We start from the raw sequence: 6,000 nt of genomic DNA on the forward strand, positions 1-6,000 counted from the left end.
TGCAGTTCGTGTCCAGTTACATCGAGTGCATGCAACGGTGGCGCAAACGGCTAAGCACTTTCCGTTTTTCTGCCAACTCGATTTTTCTCGAAAACCTGGAGGACACAGCCCATTCAGAGCTTGTATTTTGGTATCATCCATAAGTCTGCCCACCCCATTCTTTCAGTAGATGCTCTCATACATCATGGTGGAATTGGCCATTTATGAACCCTAAAGCTCTAAGATGTCCTTTTCCTAAACTGATTGCGCACTCTCAGTTTTCCTGCCAACTCTTTTTTTTATGCTTGTACTCTGGGGCCATCGACGAGTGTGTCCACTCCCTTTCTTCAGCAGATGCCGTTGAGGAACAGGGTTTGACCACAAAGGCAATATCTCCAATGTCTATAGCGCACTCTAAGTTTTCCTGCCAACTCTTTTTTTTATGCTTGTACTCTGGGGCCATCGACAAGTGTGTCCACTCCCTTTCTTCAGCAGATGCCGTTGGGGAACAGGGTTTGACCACAAAGGCAATATCTTTTCCCTTCAAGGTTGAGTCACAGAACACCACTGAAACAGAACAATACATTCACACAGAGCAAACTTGAGCTAAAATAAACTTCTACTTATGATGTTTTCACATTTTTATCATACAGTGACCAGCGGTGCTGTAAATACCTAAAGAGTTACATATGCCAAGTGGAAAAAAATGTGGAAAAACATACATGTGGTGTGATTGAACTTCAAGACCCTAGGCACAGTTGTCTATAAATGCAGCAATCATGAGAACAGCTAAATGAAAATACACAACAGCAACCCATCAAAGTTTACAACTCTTGATTAGTTTGAATGCATGATAGCCCAGTGAATGAATTACAAAGTGTGTGAATATGTATCCTCTGGAAGGCAGGCTACACTAATAAACAAGTTTTTTTTAAAGTGGTGAAATGGCTCGCTGGGCTCTACCACCTTGGTGAGGACTTGCTGGGCCCCCAGGTCTGCATATGCCTCAAATTATCGGAGCCGTTTTGCTTGTTAAGGCAGCGCCTATGCTGAAAGGAGACCGATTTAGAGAAAAAATCAAAGAATAAATCAAATAAAAAAATCTGTGAAGTCCTTTAAGGTTTTGTTTCCGACGTGTGTCAGAGGGCCTCTACCTCAAAGTCTCCAGAGGATTAATTCCTCCTGCTGCAGTTCGTGTCCAGTTACATCGAGTGCATGCAACGGTGGCGCAAACGGCTAAGCACTTTCCGTTTTTCTGCCAACTCGATTTTTCTCGAAAACCTGGAGGACACAGCCCATTCAGAGCTTGTATTTTGGTATCATCCATAAGTCTGCCCACCCCATTCTTTCAGTAGATGCTCTCATACATCATGGTGGAATTGGCCATTTATGAACCCTAAAGCTCTAAGATGTCCTTTTCCTAAACTGATTGCGCACTCTCAGTTTTCCTGCCAACTCTTTTTTTTATGCTTGTACTCTGGGGCCATCGACGAGTGTGTCCACTCCCTTTCTTCAGCAGATGCCGTTGAGGAACAGGGTTTGACCACAAAGGCAATATCTCCAATGTCTATAGCGCACTCTAAGTTTTCCTGCCAACTCTTTTTTTTATGCTTGTACTCTGGGGCCATCGACAAGTGTGTCCACTCCCTTTCTTCAGCAGATGCCGTTGGGGAACAGGGTTTGACCACAAAGGCAATATCTTTTCCCTTCAAGGTTGAGTCACAGAACACCACTGAAACAGAACAATACATTCACACAGAGCAAACTTGAGCTAAAATAAACTTCTACTTATGATGTTTTCACATTTTTATCATACAGTGACCAGCGGTGCTGTAAATACCTAAAGAGTTACATATGCCAAGTGGAAAAAAATGTGGAAAAACATACATGTGGTGTGATTGAACTTCAAGACCCTAGGCACAGTTGTCTATAAATGCAGCAATCATGAGAACAGCTAAATGAAAATACACAACAGCAACCCATCAAAGTTTACAACTCTTGATTAGTTTGAATGCATGATAGCCCAGTGAATGAATTACAAAGTGTGTGAATATGTATCCTCTGGAAGGCAGGCTACACTAATAAACAAGTTTTTTTTAAAGTGGTGAAATGGCTCGCTGGGCTCTACCACCTTGGTGAGGACTTGCTGGGCCCCCAGGTCTGCATATGCCTCAAATTATCGGAGCCGTTTTGCTTGTTAAGGCAGCGCCTATGCTGAAAGGAGACCGATTTAGAGAAAAAATCAAAGAATAAATCAAATAAAAAAATCTGTGAAGTCCTTTAAGTTTTTGTTTCCGACGTGTGTCAGAGGGCCTCTACCTCAAAGTCTCCAGAGGATTAATTCCTCCTGCTGCAGTTCGTGTCCAGTTACATCGAGTGCATGCAACGGTGGCGCAAACGGCTAAGCACTTTCCGTTTTTCTGCCAACTCGATTTTTCTCGAAAACCTGGAGGACACAGCCCATTCAGAGCTTGTATTTTGGTATCATCCATAAGTCTGCCCACCCCATTCTTTCAGTAGATGCTCTCATACATCATGGTGGAATTGGCCATTTATGAACCCTAAAGCTCTAAGATGTCCTTTTCCTAAACTGATTGCGCACTCTCAGTTTTCCTGCCAACTCTTTTTTTTATGCTTGTACTCTGGGGCCATCGACGAGTGTGTCCACTCCCTTTCTTCAGCAGATGCCGTTGAGGAACAGGGTTTGACCACAAAGGCAATATCTCCAATGTCTATAGCGCACTCTAAGTTTTCCTGCCAACTCTTTTTTTTATGCTTGTACTCTGGGGCCATCGACAAGTGTGTCCACTCCCTTTCTTCAGCAGATGCCGTTGGGGAACAGGGTTTGACCACAAAGGCAATATCTTTTCCCTTCAAGGTTGAGTCACAGAACACCACTGAAACAGAACAATACATTCACACAGAGCAAACTTGAGCTAAAATAAACTTCTACTTATGATGTTTTCACATTTTTATCATACAGTGACCAGCGGTGCTGTAAATACCTAAAGAGTTACATATGCCAAGTGGAAAAAAATGTGGAAAAACATACATGTGGTGTGATTGAACTTCAAGACCCTAGGCACAGTTGTCTATAAATGCAGCAATCATGAGAACAGCTAAATGAAAATACACAACAGCAACCCATCAAAGTTTACAACTCTTGATTAGTTTGAATGCATGATAGCCCAGTGAATGAATTACAAAGTGTGTGAATATGTATCCTCTGGAAGGCAGGCTACACTAATAAACAAGGTTTTTTTAAAGTGGTGAAATGGCTCGCTGGGCTCTACCACCTTGGTGAGGACTTGCTGGGCCCCCAGGTGTGCATATGCCTCAAATTAGCTGAGCCCTTTTGCTTGTTAAGGCAGCGCCTATGCTGAAAGGAGACCGATTTAGAGAAAAAATCAAAGAATAAATCAAATAAAAAAATCTGTGAAGTCCTTTAAGTTTTTGTTTCCGACGTGTGTCAGAGGGCCTCTACCTCAAAGTCTCCAGAGGATTAATTCCTCCTGCTGCAGTTCGTGTCCAGTTACATCGAGTGCCTGCAACGGTGGCGCAAACGGCTAAGCACTTTCCGTTTTTCTGCCAACTCAGTTTTTTCTCGAAAACCTGTAGGACACAGCCCATTCAGAGCTTGTATTTTGGTACCATCCATAAGTCTGCCCACCCCATTCTTTCAGTAGATGCTCTCATACATCATGGTGGAATTGGCCATTTGTGAACCCTAAAGCTCTAAGATGTCCTATTCCTAAACTCATTGAGCTTTTGCATCAATCATTGTGTCAAGCAAAGGTATGCAGAGGCGAGATGACTCGCTGGGCCCTACCACCTTGGTGATAGCTCGCTGGAACCCAAGGTGTATATATGCCTTGAGCTGGGCACCAAACCTGTGCTTGCTAAGGCAGCACATATACTAAAATTGGATCGATACAGAGAAGATTAGCATGGCCCCTGCGAAAGGATGACACGCAAATCCGTGAAGCGCTCCATATTTTTGCAGCTGTGATCAAAGCCTGCTTCACTGGACTTGATTCATCCCCTCCTGCCACTCTTTGTTTTCATTCTTGTTCTCTTGTGTCAAGAACTGGTGCATCTCCAATGTCTATAGCGCACTCTCAGTTTTCCTGCCAATTCTTTTTTTTATGCTTGTACTCTGGGGCCATCGACAAGTGTATCCACTCACTTTCTTCAGCAGATGCCGTTGGGGAACAGGGTCTGACCACAAAGGCAATATCTTTTCCCTTCAAGGTTGAGTCACAGAACACCACTGAAACAGAACAATACATTCACACAGAGCAAACTTGAGCTAAAATAAACTTCTACTTATGATGTTTTCACATTTTTATCATACAGTGACCAGCGGTGCTGTAAATACCTAAAGAGTTACATATGCCAAGTGGAAAAAAATGTGGAAAAACATACATGTGGTGTGATTGAACTTCAAGACCCTAGGCACAGTTGTCTATAAATGCAGCAATCATGAGAACAGCTAAATGAAAATACACAACAGCAACCCATCAAAGTTTACAACTCTTGATTAGTTTGAATGCATGATAGCCCAGTGAATGAATTACAAAGTGTGTGAATATGTATCCTCTGGAAGGCAGGCTACACTAATAAACAAGTTTTTTTTAAAGTGGTGAAATGGCTCGCTGGGCTCTACCACCTTGGTGAGGACTTGCTGGGCCCCCAGGTCTGCATATGCCTCAAATTATCGGAGCCGTTTTGCTTGTTAAGGCAGCGCCTATGCTGAAAGGAGACAGATTTAGAGAAAAAATCAAAGAATAAATCAAATAAAAAAATCTGTGAAGTCCTTTAAGGTTTTGTTTCCGACGTGTGTCAGAGGGCCTCTACCTCAAAGTCTCCAGAGGATTAATTCCTCCTGCTGCAGTTCGTGTCCAGTTACATCGAGTGCATGCGACGGTGGCGCAAACGGCTAAGCACTTTCCGTTTTTCTGCCAACTCGATTTTTTCTCGAAAACCTGGAGGACACAGCCCATTCAGAGCTTGTATTTTGGTACCATCCATAAGTCTGCCCACCCCATTCTTTCAGTAGATGCTCTCATACATCATGGTGGAATTGGCCATTTGTGAACCCTAAAGCTCTAAGATGTCCTATTCCTAAACTCATTGAGCTTTTGCATCAATCATTGTGTCAAGCAAAGGTATGCAGAGGCGAGATGACTCGCTGGGCCCTACCACCTTGGTGATAGCTCGCTGGAACCCAAGGTGTATATATGCCTTGAGCTGGGCACCAAACCTGTGCTTGCTAAGGCAGCACATATACTAAAATTGGATCGATACAGAGAAGATTAGCATGGCCCCTGCGAAAAGCTTCGCCATCGTTCTTCTCTGTTTTCGCGCATGCGCATTAGTGCCTTCGCGCATGCCCAGTCGCACAAACGCGGTACAAACGAGACACCATCAAAGCGTAGGATCGAATCCCGACCGAAGCACAAATATTAAACATTATATTACACACTATTATATTCTTATTATGCCTATTTCATGTGTATACATAAAAGTAACATGCCGTGCATTATTTGTTTCACCTTTTTCTGCATAGATATTAAAATCTGTTGTGTTAAACATTATATTGTATTTATATTGTTTATGTTAAATAATATACTGTATTCATATTGTTTCCACTTTTTATATTGTTTCACCCTTTTCTGCATAGATATATTGTATTTATATTGTTTCACCTTTTTCTGCATATATATAAAAATTTGTTATGTTAAACATTATATTACATTTATATTATGTCAATAATTTTATTTCAATGTATAAATAAAAGTTACATGCCGTGTATTATTGTTGTTGTTGTAGTTGTTGTTGATGATGATGATGTATAGATGCAGAAAACACCAAACACAGCAGCAGTAGACTACAGTGTGAAATAGATTATTTATTTCAAACTACAATACAATAAAACATGATGATTTTGATGATGATGATGATGATGATGATGATAATAATAATAAAAAAAATAGAGCATCAGAGCAGACACATGGCATA

The 6,000-nt window shown here is 41.8% G+C and overlaps 1 non-coding gene and 1 pseudogene across 1 annotated transcript; both read left to right on the plus strand.

The window, feature by feature from the left end:
- Positions 1–3,871: 3,871 nt before the first annotated feature.
- On the plus strand, positions 3,872–3,978 carry LOC143716799 (U6 spliceosomal RNA). Its single transcript, XR_013196254.1, has one exon. It is a non-coding gene; the product is annotated as a U6 spliceosomal RNA (small nuclear RNA).
- Positions 3,979–5,244: 1,266 nt separating this feature from the next.
- LOC143716813 (U6 spliceosomal RNA) lies at positions 5,245–5,342 on the plus strand (annotated as a pseudogene).
- Positions 5,343–6,000: the final 658 nt, after the last annotated feature.

The sequence above is a fragment of the Siphateles boraxobius genome, unplaced genomic scaffold (genome assembly GCF_051911475.1).
Source record: "Siphateles boraxobius isolate OS27281-9 unplaced genomic scaffold, OSU_SipBor_1 6, whole genome shotgun sequence".
Taxonomy (NCBI): domain Eukaryota; kingdom Metazoa; phylum Chordata; class Actinopteri; order Cypriniformes; family Leuciscidae; genus Siphateles; species Siphateles boraxobius.